The sequence below is a fragment of the Perognathus longimembris genome, chromosome 27 (genome assembly GCF_023159225.1).
Source record: "Perognathus longimembris pacificus isolate PPM17 chromosome 27, ASM2315922v1, whole genome shotgun sequence".
In the NCBI taxonomy this organism is placed as follows: domain Eukaryota; kingdom Metazoa; phylum Chordata; class Mammalia; order Rodentia; family Heteromyidae; genus Perognathus; species Perognathus longimembris.
In genome coordinates, this window is record NC_063187.1 from 8,679,339 (window position 1) to 8,691,782 (window position 12,444).

Genomic DNA, 12,444 nt, shown 5'->3' on the forward strand with positions numbered 1-12,444 from the left:
AATGGGCAGAGAACTTTTCATTAGCCACCTGTGAGTGTCCTAAATTGGATTACCAAACAGAATCAACTTAATTAGCATAGCAGGGAGCAGTGGGCAGAAGATGTTTGACTCAGTTCCAGGAGAAATAAAACAGTTTCTATTGGAAGGGACACACTCAAAGTAACCCAGAGGTCTTGGTAAACATAAGATTAAAAAACAAGCACACCCAGCAATAAGAGGACTTAGCAGGCCTTTTTCTACAATACCTCAACTTCTAAATATAGTCCGTGACAATGAAAGACTTAAGGAAGACGGAGAAAAAGGGAGACAGGAAAACACTGTCAATGCTGCCACAAGGCTATAACCAAGATGAGGTCATGGTAGGCATAGTATGTAGGCCCCAGAGCTAGGAAGAAGCCCCAGAAATAAGATGGTGGATCCACTCCCCCAAATGACAAAGACATGCCTCCACAGCCAGTAATAATCCTCCACTATGGGGAGACCTCCTGCCTGAGGACTCAGCCTCCACAGCCAGTAGTGCTCCATCAGCCAGCCAGTACTGCTCCACTATGGTGAGACTTTCTCTCATTCGGTGCTGCATCCCAAGCCTACCATGGCTGCCCACAAACTGGTGCTGATTCTGCAGGGCAAGAGTGCCTAGGAGGGGCTGGGAATATGGCCTAGTGGCAAAAGTGCTTGCCTCATATATATGAAGCCCTGGGTTCGATTCCTCAGCACCACATATATAGAAAAGGCCAGAAGAGGCGCTGTGGCTCAAGTGGCAGAGCCTTGAACAAAAAGAAGCCAGGGACAGTGTTCAGGCCCTGAGTCCAAGTGCCAGGACTGGCCAAAAAAAAAAAAAGTGCCTAGGACCAGGAGAACCACTTTACCAGCTGGTAAGACACAGAGGCCAGGCAAGGGGTAGTGGGCAGGCAAGCTCTGCAAGATGCTGGCAATGAATTCAACATCTGATTCACCTTAGTGAAGAAAAGAGCAATCAGAACCCTCTGGACAGTGCTAGACACCACTGGCCCAATGTGGTTGCCAGTGGTGAGAACTCGGCACCGCAATGAGTGGCACTACAGGGTCTGACTGGCCTCAATAAAGCAGAAACTGCTGCTAAGCAGGTGAGACCCAGGTAAAGATCTGGAGGTACTGCTATGACATCCCACTACCTCCAACAGAGCCTGACCATCCCTTCTCACCGGTACACAGACCTCCCTGAGGATCACCCACCCTCCTGTGAGAACCTCAAAGATACTATTGCCAGAGCACTGCCCTTTTGGAATGAAGAAATTGTCCCCCAGATCAAAGAGAGGAAAGAGTTCTGGTTGCAGCCCATGGCAACAGCCTCTGGGGCATCATCAAGCATCTGGAAGATGCTCTGAAAAGGCCCCTATAGAGCTGAACCTGCCAACCGGTATTCCCATCATCAATGAACTGAACCCAAGGGCCATCAAGCCCCTGCAGTTCCTGGGGGTACAGAGACCATATGTAAAGCCATGGAAGCTGTAGGCAGATGGGGACCAGTAGCTCCCATTTTCATTCTTCTCATTGTCTCATGTACTCACTCCCTTCATAGAATCCAGTCAGAATGACACCTTTGGGGTCCAGGTTTGCAGCCTGAGCCCAGAGAAGGTTCCTATTATATTCAGGAGGGCTGAGTGATAGTAATTCCAGTTCTTCCTAGTGCGTTGTTTACTGGGACCTGCTTGAATAGTGGTTAGGGAAGAACCATGCCATGGCATGACCAATGAGAAGCCAGAGAGTTCACTGTGAGCCAGGACCCAGTCCTGGGCTTTGATCCTCAGGTCCCTCTTGAGGAGGCTTAAGTCATTCCAGTGGAAGGTGAAAGTGTCCTGCATGGTGATTTCAAAACAGCTATTTCTTCCTGAGTCCAGAGGTGCTGGCTCCAGACAGTTGGGACTGATCCTCAACTACTACATTTTTGTGTTACATTCACTTTTACAAAAAACAAAAACGGAGTGGGCTAGGAATGTGGCTTTGCAGTAGAGTGCTTGACTAGCATGCATGAAGCCCTGGGTTTGATTCATCAGCATCACATATACACAAAAAGCCAGAAGTGGCACTATGGCTCAAGAGGTTGAGTGCTAGCCTTGAGCAAAAAGAAGCCAGGGACAGTGCTCAGGCCCTGAGTCCCAAGCCCCAGGACTGGCAAAAAAAAAAAAAAAAAAAAAAAAAAAAAGGAACTACATAGAGAGAAAGGAGGGGGAGGGAGGAGGGAGGGAGGAAAGGAAGAGAAGGGGAGCAGGGAGAGAGAGAAGCAGTGATACCATTTGGCCCACTCACGTACCTCACCAGATTCCACAGGATAAACGCTCAATTCTGAGAAGTGAAATCAGAGATGCAGAAGGGGTAGCTGGAGGGAATCTGAGGTCCAGAAAGAGCTTAGGTAAGTCTCAAAAAATATCCATTCCGTTCCTATAATGAACTGCCTTACTTGTGGAAGCTAGAGACCAAAACAAAATCAGAGGTTCAACTTTGTCATCTAAGCATAAATGGGAGTCTCACGTACTGTACAGATTTTGGCCTATGGGTCATACCTCTAGTGTTACAATTTCAACCTACAACTTAGATTTTAAAAGCCTGGGCACTAAATATGGCTTGATGTTGAAATAGTACTAACTTCTATGGTCCACAAACCACTGCTAATCTTACCCTCTGGTTTTATTAAATATTTTACACTCTTCAAATATAGATGTTTTTCAGCTCAGCTGACTATTTTTCCTAAAATAATGACTGTTCATCTGACAAGAGGAATACTTCCAGAACAGACCAGAGTGTGAAAACTGTCGAACAGAGCCCTGGTCTAGCATTTACCCAGGGTGGGAGCAACAGGTGTCAGGACTCCAAGATTTGCCCCACTAACACTTGAGCCTAGGGTCAAGAAGACACTATGAGGGGCTGGGGATATAGCCTAGTGGCAAGAGTGCCTGCCTCGGATACACGAGGCTCTAGGTTCGATTCCCCAGCACCACATATACAGAAAACGGCCAGAAGCGGCGCTGTGGCTCAAGTGGCAGAGTGCTAGCCTTGAGCGGGAAGAAGCCAGGGACAGTGCTCAGGCCCTGAGTCCAAGGCCCAGGACTGGCCAAAAAAAAAAAAAAAGAAGACACTATGAAGGTCTGAGCCCCAGCCTTACCACCTTTTTGAACTGGGATCTCACCAAACCCTACTCTTCAGTTGTAAAATGGACAGTACCTTACATACCTTATATAAGGGTTGAGGAATAAATGAGGTGATGTACACAAAGCACCTAAGACAGGTTCCTGAAAACAGGCCCTCAAAAAAAGTATTAACATGACCTCTCAGGGGAATACAATAGCTCAAAAGCTATGTATGTACGTTCATATAAGACTACTGTCGACATATGGTCTAATATCGACATTAGATTTAAAGCCCTAGGCGAACTTTCTTGGGCGTGGCCACGTGGCTACTGTATATGTTTTTGATACATTGTATATTGTATATATGTCTACCTGACCTAGAGAAGGGATAGAAAAACAGGGAGTAAGATATCACAAGAAATGTACACACTGCCCTACTATGTAACTGTACCCTTTTTGCACAACACCTTGTCAAAAAATTTGTGTTCATTTAATAAATAAATTAAATTTAAAAAAAGTATTAACAGTGCTTAACTATCTAGTAATTAGAAAAGCACAATAGTCTAGTCTCTTTGACTTTAATTCAGCACCCCAAAATCGAGCATGAGTATATGCATATATGTGTGTCTATCTGTTTTGTGTTTTCCTCCAAAGGTGTCAATGAAGTGAGAAGTGTTAGCTCAGTGTTCAATTCAAGTGTTAGCGCAGGAATGAACTCACAACTAAAGAGTCAATCCTATCACTTCTACTTCCAGAGCTTTGAAACTGAAATAATACAGCATACTACACTTTGCTGACCTCAGAAACAAGAACCAGTGAGCGGGGCTCAAAGTACAATTACATGATGGAGTGCTTGATTATAATGTCCAAAGCACTCAATGCTTCACCCCCAAAAGAGCCAGCATATGAAGAAAACATCCCACTACATCCAAGCGAAAGCAGTAATAGAGAATGTTGATTATTAAAGAAAAACAGTAAGTACAGAATGCTGGTTATTAAAAACAGTAAGTAGAACATGATTATTGTTCAATGTCATGCCCAGTATTGACAGACATAAACATCATTTTTAGTGATGATTCTTAGTTTTTCAAGAATATCAAGTCAAATGGCCTTTTAATCTGTTCACAAGAGCCTATTAATGCAGAGATGGTTCAGTGGCCAACCAGAGCTCAGGAAAGCTGAGAGTCTAACCAGGTCTGCTGGTCTGGCCACAACTACCCTGGCCACTTCTCAGATGGCAGTGCCAGGAGAAATCAGTCATGTTTCTGGTTCCACTTGGGCACGTCAGACCATTAACAAGCAAAATCCCCACCTACAAGACATTCAACAGAGTCAAGACAGAGTTGGTTCTGATCATGCATTTCTCCTGTGCTGAGTGGTATTTGAATCCCTTCTAGACTTGTACCATCCCTTCTTTAAAAATGTACTCTAAGGGTTGGGCATGCTAGTGCATGCCTGTATTCCCAGCACTCCTGGAGGCTAAGGCAGGATGAATCAGAGTTCAGCACTAGCCTAGACTACCCATGCAAGGCCAAGCCTCAAAAGAAAGGGGGGGGAGGGGGGGCGAGCACTTGACAGCTATATGAGCCTGCATGAGCCAGGAAGAAAAGCTCAGTTTTTCCTTGTGTGATTTTTGCCTCACAGTCCAGGGATGAGTTTCAATTACAGCTTACCACTAAAATATAGGACAATGCCAGGCATCAGGTGCCTAAAATCCTAGTACTCAGAAGACTAGGACCTAAGGATAGCTGTTCGAAGCCAGCCCAGAAAGACAAATCTAGAAACTCTCATCTCCAAGTAACCAACAAAACACTGGAACTGAAGGTATGGGTCAGGTGGTAGAGGGTCAGCTGTGAGCAAGAAAGCAAGGAGAGGTCATGCCTCAGTGTTGGTACACACAGAACCCAGAGCTGAGGCTGGAGCCAGAATGGGGTGAGAAGCAAGTGGCTCATCATCCCAATTTACAAAGGGAGCATGAGGCAAAACTGCATCCATTTTTATCACCCTCAGCCAAGGAGGAAGAAGGCATTAATGTGTCTTGACTGAACACCTACTGAAGGCCACACAGTGCATTAAGTACTTTCCCTCCCTTATCTTCCAAGCCCACTTTTCCTCTGATACCTGGAAATGACCATGGGGGGAGGAGAGGTAATATCACAGCCTTGTAGTCAAATTTTAAACATTTCAAATAAACACAAAAGGAACTTTGACTGAGTAGTCAGGTCCTAATTCTCAAACAGTCTTCACAGGAGGAACCACCAAACATCTTTCCTATAATTATGAAATTAACTTATGCTATTTAATATACTATCAAAAGACACTTCAAAATGTTTACAACTTGGAACAGAAGAAAAACTCACTGTAAGGCTAAAATAACCAGAGCAAAGTTTTTAATATGCAACAATCAAGGCATTTATAGCATTCTCTTACAGGTCCTTTAGAGATGTGCTCAGGGAGAAGGCAACCACAACAATAAACCACCATCTGGGAGGCCAGGTAAGAAGTGAGGTGACTCGGTTCTGTTATATAAAATCGCTATACAGTCTCACTCACTCCTGCCCCCGGGGTACAAGCCATCAACTAAAAAATGCTTGTCTATGTAGCAAACTAACAGTTGGAACCAAATACACATTGGTTTCCTATTTAAACACCATTCTCTCCACCTACATGACACTTATTTTTAAAGTTTTTAAACAAACCTGCAAATCATCTCTATTTCTCTGCATTAATCCATTTCACATAAAACCATAATGTCTGCCTTAAACATCCACAATTAAAAAAAAAAAAAGACATGAGTGTGGCTCATATCCTTGGGAATCTTTTCTCTGCCTGCAGACTCTAGAGAAATGTTACCAAGACTCGGCTGGCCATGACCGCCCCAAGGGGCTGGGGTGGAGGCCTTGCCTGCCATGCAGAACACCCCTTCTTCCCAACAAACCACCATGAAAGGGCTGACTAGCACAGCCGATGTGCAGCAGAGATGCCAGAAACCTGCAAACGGCCATCACTGCTCTGGTTACGCTGATGGGCCAGGGGTCTCAGCTGCACCTCTTGGGCAATCTCCAGCCCTCTGCTGAGGTGATCTCCAGCACCCCCCCCCCCGGGGATCTGCAGCCACCCGCCCCCAGGAGATGATCTCCAGCGCCCCCCCACCGGGTGAGGAGGATCTTCAGCCACCCCACCCCCCGGGGAAGGGGATCTGCACCCCCTCAAGTGAGTTGACCTCCATCTAGCCCCCCAGGTGAGGGGATCTCCAGCCCTCAGGGGAGGAGTTCTGCAGCCCTCGGGCCGTGTCCAGTGTGGGCTGCGGCACTGCCGGGGAGCTGAGGCGGACCTCGGATAAGAAGCATCCGGACCTCCGCGGCCGCCTCGCCCCACTCGGCCCCTGCCTAACGGAAAAGTCGGGGTTCGCTCCGAGCCCCTACGACCTGGACAGCCTGCACCTGGGCGCGCGCAGCCCGCCCCAAGCCTGGGAGCGGCGGCGGCAAAGGCCCGGCTCCCGCCCCGACGAAGCCTCAGTTCCTCGGTCCCGCTTCCCCGCCGACGACCCGCGGGCGCTGCCCTGGGCTTCTCCCGGGCCGGCACGCTCCGGACAGGGACCGGGGAACGGGGAGACCGCGGAGAACGGGAGGAACGCGGGAAACAGGGGATACCTATGGTACCACGCGGAACCGAGGGACCGCAGGAAGCGGGGAGACCGCGGAGACGCGGGGTAGGGAGGGCGGCGGAGACCGCGGGAAGCGGGAGGGGGGCCGGGGGCAATGAGGGCACCGCGTGAAGCGGGGGGCCCGGGGCCCGGTCGGAACGGGGCCCCGCCCCGTGACCCTGACCTGACCTCGACCTCGGAGGTTAAGGACAGCGCCGCCAGGTGGGAAACGCAAGGGGTCCTCAGGCCCCGGCCCAGGCGGGAGGTCGCCTCCCGCCGCCCGCACTGCAACCAGCCCCCAGCCCGGGCCCTCAGAGCCCCGAGAGCAGGCGGGAGGCGGCGGGGAGCGGCGGGGTCCCGCACTCACCTCCACCTCATATCGCTGCGTTCCGGGAGCCGGCGCCCCGAGGCTAGCCGGGTCGTCCAGCCCCACACGTCCGGGTCTTGCGAGCGGCCCCGCGCCAGACGCGGCGTCCAGCGCGGCAGCGGCGCCGCGGAGGCTGGGCGGGCTCAGGGGGCGGGCGGCGCAGTAGCGGGCGGGCGCTGCGGCCCTCCGGACCCAACCACGGGGCCCTGGGTTCGGGGGCGCGCGGGCTCCGAGTCACCCGGAACCGGCGTGTCGCTCCTGCCCCCCCCGAGGGACCTGGTGGCCGCCTCCAGGCTCCGATTCGCCAGAATGTCCCGGGTCCTGTGCCAAAGTTCTAGACGTGAGTCGCGGCCAGGTTCTCCTCTCGGCCCCCACCCCAGCTTGCTCCACATGGTACACTCCAGAGCGCCCGCGGAAGAGAGCAAGGCGGATTGGCGGGCGATCCTGGAGGGGCGCACAAAATAGCCAATGGGGAGATCCGGGGGTCGGCAAAGCCAGCTAGGGGGCGGGGGCAGGACGACGCACCTAAAGGGGACCCGTTAGCTGCGCTTGGCTGCCACAAAAGTAGAATTGTATTTCTCTTGTCCCCGGGTGATCGACCGTGGGGAAACCTGCGTTTCCGGAGGAAAGAGCGAAAAAAAGATACAAGAGAAAATTGAATTCTACTTGACACTGCCTCCGTTTCTCCTCGAGTCCAGTGAAGGCACTGGGCCGTAGTTGAACTCTCTTTTCGTGAGACTCTCAGAGTCTTTCTCTTGTCCGCCCCCCGCGGGACTTGAACTCGGTACCTGACTCTTTCACTCATTGGCTAGCGCTCTACCCACTGAGCCACGCCTCCGGCCCCAAGAAGATTAATATTACCATCTTAAAGAACTGTGGCTCAAAGTAGACAGGGTTTCTGACACCCATATCTTTGTGAAGATACTGTGCCCTTTGTAAAGGCGAATTCAGTGTTGTGTTGTTTTTTGTTTGGTTTTTTTCCTGGGCCCCTCGGCTCTTCAAGAGCATTCTGACTCCACAGGAGACACCACCACCTCCTCGGGGAGTCTCAGAAGGCTCAGGCCACCTTCCCACTCGGAATCTGACGAGGGGAGGCTTCAAAGAAGTCTCCAGAATTCCTGCCTTCAGCAACACTCGCGGCTGGCCAGCCCTCCAAGCAGTGCTGATCTGAAACCTGTGACAGCCCTTCAACCGCGATGCTCTCTGCCCGCGATGCTTTCCGCAACACTCAGTCAAACCAAAGCTCTCCCAAACTCCCCGCCTATAGTTCCACACGGGGCGGGGGAGCCTGCATTTTACCTTTTCATACTAATCACATTTTCTTTAAAGAAAAAATTATTATCTTTCAATAGTGGTACAAAGGGTTACCATTTTAAAAAACAGTTTATGAATACGATGCGCCCCTTTCAGCATTCTCACCTCTCCCACCCACCCCTTCCTTTACTTTTCTTGTGTACTACATGAGCTGTTGGCTTGATTCTTTCCTTTCTCCTCTTCATTGCTCTACCCCTCTCCCCTGTTTCTTGGTGCTTATTTTGTTGAGCTCTGACTGTGTTGTTGTTGTTGTTTTGGGAGGAGGTAGTGTTTGAACTCAGGGCCTGGCCGCTGTCCCTGACCTTTTTGCTAAGGCTAGCTCTCTACCATTTGAGCCACAGCACCACTTCTGGCTTTTTCTAAGTAGTTTATTGGAGATATGACTCCTAGGGACTTTCCTGCTTCTCCTGGCTTTAAACTAAGATCCCTAGATGTCAGCCTCCCGAGTAGCTAGGATGACAGGCATCACTGGCTTTGGGCAGTACATTTTTTGTTTGTTTTTTAACTATTATAGCTCAGCTACAAGGTGTCCCCAATAAAAACTCACGTATTGAAGTCTTGGTCCCCAATTTGGGGTTACTAGAAAGTTTCAGAAGAGGCTGGGCCTGGCTGAATGAAGTAGATCACCCACGGAGTCCCAAGGAACTGCATCTTGTCCCTGACCCCTTCTTCAATTTCTGGCCCACCCCTAGGTGAGAGCACTTCACCACATGTTTGCACTTCCCTGATGTTTTGCCTCACTAGGGACTGGAATAGGTCAAGAACTCTGAGCCAAAGCCTCTGAAACCACCATGAGCCAAACTAAGTCCTTCCTCCTTTACATTGTTTTGTCCATTGTTTTTTCACAGGAATGAACATTAACTGTTTCTTATGCACTAGGTACTGTTGAGAAGTGCTTTGTATCCATTATTTCACTTCATCTTCACATCAGCCCTATGAGTGTCATTACTTTTCCCATTTATATCACAAGTGCTTCTGAGAAGAGAGGCACTTAAGGCTGATGTCCCTAAATGCACACAGAGCTCTGACTCTAGGGCCTACTTTCACAACCCTACAACACTGTCTCCTATTTCTGAAGAATCTCCTGCATTCCATACAGAAGATAATGTCATGGCTGGAAAGAGCTCAAAGTGGGAAGTATGCTCAGCATGAGAGGGATGGGGAGAGGATATCAAACAGGTTTTACAATTACTTCTATACCTATATTATTTCAGCCCTAGATAGTAGTGAGGAGTTGGACATGGGGTCATGCCTTCAATCCCAGACAAATTAGTAGTATCATAAGTTAGCCTAGGCTAGGTACCAAGACCCTGTCTCAAAAACAAAAAGCCCAGATGCTAGTAGCTCATGCCTGAAATCTTAGCTAATTAAGATGCTGAGATCTGAAAATCGCAGTTAGGAGTTAGCCAGGGCAGAAAAATCTGTGAGATTCTTAACTTCAATTAGCCAGATAGAAGTGTCTAGGTATTCACACACAGTGAGACCAAAAGAGGATACTCTTAGGAGATGAACACAAAGGAGCAATGCCTATGTGTCTTTTATCATATAAAATAAAATTTATGGAAATGAACTTCAGGAAGAAGAAAAAAAAAACAACCCAAAACTATAAGTGGTAGAGCACAAGTCTTGAGCAAAAAAGCCAAAGCAAAGCTGGGCACTGGTGCCCACACCTGTAATCCCTGCTACTTAGGAAGCAGAGATTTGAGGATCACAGTTCAAAGCCAGCCCAGAGAAGGAAAGTACATGAGACTACTATCTCCAATTAGCCACCAGAAAACTAGAAGTAGTGCTAGCCTTGAGCAAAAACATCTAAGGGACAGAGCCCAGACATGGAGTTCAAGCCTCAAGACTGACAATTCTTTTAAAAAGGCAAAGCAAGAGCACAAGGCCCTGAGTTTAAGCCCCAGTACTAGCAGGAGAGACAAACAGAGACAGAGATACATTCCTATCTCTTCCAGATTTTGTTGTCTGCCTGTTAGGTTCTTAAGCCAACTCCATGGTCACAGATCTTCAGTATTATTGCCTTTTCTCTGCCTAGAAACTCACCCACCATTTGCATTATGACAGCAGTCTCCTCCCCACTCCCATCCCATTAAAACCAGACTCCCTAACAATGTGTGCTGCAATTGACTAATTGCTGGAGAGATAAAACCTCTAATATAGTCTGGCCCTTCTGGGCTGGATAAGTCTAGACTCCTTGAAAAGTTATTTATTTCTCAAAAACCTTGAGTTTCTGACAATCTAACAAAGAGATACTAACCAGTATAAGCAGAGCAAAGGCCAACTATCGATTCCATCCCCTGTAGCTCAGTTGTACAGTTCTTCTTTCCTCTGTCCAAGAAGCCATGGATCTATCCCCAGCACCACAAAAAATAAAATAAAATAAACAAAACCACTCTGGAGAGGGAAACAAAGAATACACAGGGTGGAGAGTAGGCAATGAACCTGGATTTACATGCCATAGACTCCACCTGTGGGTCAGGTGACATGTGGCCCAGCCTAGGCTACTCTGATCTCTCCTCCTGGAATCTGAGTGTTGAGCAGAGAGCCATACAAGAACTGAAAAATGACCAGAGCTGGTCCATCCAGTTAAGAACACCCTAAAGAGGGAAGCCAGTTACCTTTCTAATCTCCAGATCTCCTTAGCTATAATGGTTCTCCTCCCTCCCAAGCCCTGTTTGTTTGCTTTTCATTCAGTATATGAACTACGTCTCTAGTAAGTATTAAGTCTGATCATCCCTAAAAATGAAAATCATATCTCCATAGTAAGGTAAATAGAGTAATTAGTCCAAAGAGATTACTCCTCCTAGGTCGATTGAGGTAAAATCTCTCTCTCTCTCCTCTTACGTGCAAGCACACACAAACACACACACACACACTTCTACATAGTTTTGTTTTTTTTTAAACACGGACATTTTCTGGTTTCTTATCTGTGGAATGCCTACAAGAAAACGTAGGCACCTGGGGACAAAGGGACACCTGGCAGGCACACATGTGCACACACAAAGCCTTCCACAAACTGCCTTTGGAGAAGAGCAAGAACTTTCATTCCGCTTCAGGTTGATGACAATGCATACTTCCCCGAGCTTATATAGCAAAACCACAGATTAAGGGAAACCCAGGAACCATAAACAAGGCCATGTAATCTGAAAATACCAGGGCCTGGAAAGAGAACAGGCTCTCCAAGTTGTAGCTTTTATTCCTGCCCCCACCTTCTACCCCTTCTAGTTTCACTTCAAAAGAAAAGGATTCATTAGGAAGATTTCTAAGAAAGTTGTCCCATTCATTACATACCCAGTCTTTCCATAACAGGTCTGACCTACCTACTTCAAACGTGCTTACATTCCTATATTCCACACCCACTTCTGCTACTGGAACCCAGGGCCTCAAGCACTCTCCCTAGCTCTGTTCTTAACAATTTCTTAGTGGGGAAATAGTCCTCAAAAGTCTGTTCCTTATGCTTCAAAATTTAAAGTTACTGAGAGAAAGCAAGGAAAGGAGTGACATTGTCCAAAAAGAAATGCACTCATGTAACTGTAACCCCTCTGTACATCATCATTACAATAATTTTTAAATGACAATTCCCTTACTCTGTACAGTTAAAGAGAACGCATTATTGTACCGAGATCCCTTATACTTAATTTTCCCAGGACAGTAGTTGTGAAAAGTACAAGTGAAAGATGTTCTTGACATGAGTTAGTCAGTAAATAGTCACTAACTAAAGACTAGGTCAGTAGACATTCAGTTTCCTAAGCAAGGTCTCTACCACTTTGAGCCACAGCACTACTTTTGGTTTTCTGGTGGTTACTTGGAGATAAGATTCTCACAAACTTTCCTGCCTGGGCTGGCTTCAAAACACAATCCTTAGAGCTCAGCCTCCTGAGTAGCTACAGGCTGGCTTTACCAAATTTACCATGAACTTTCAAGAATAGTGAAAGAGTTACATGGGTTGGGCTTATCCAACCTAATTGTGATGTCAGGATTGCTCTGGATTCTAGGGTTAAACAAAC

At 47.9% G+C, this 12,444-nt stretch overlaps 1 protein-coding gene and 1 pseudogene across 9 annotated transcripts in view; one reads left to right on the top strand and one right to left on the bottom strand.

Moving 5' to 3' along the window:
• Positions 1 to 7,227, bottom strand: part of Mical3 (microtubule associated monooxygenase, calponin and LIM domain containing 3) — a 139,724-nt gene extending 132,497 nt beyond the window's left edge. For all 9 annotated transcript variants that reach the window (XM_048335185.1, XM_048335184.1, XM_048335183.1 and 6 more), the window contains exon 1: positions 7,121 to 7,227. The gene's annotated coding sequence lies outside the window, so the exon portion shown is untranslated. The remainder of the gene's footprint in view (positions 1 to 7,120) is intronic.
• LOC125342833 lies at positions 593 to 6,823 on the top strand (annotated as a pseudogene).
• Positions 7,228 to 12,444: the final 5,217 nt, after the last annotated feature.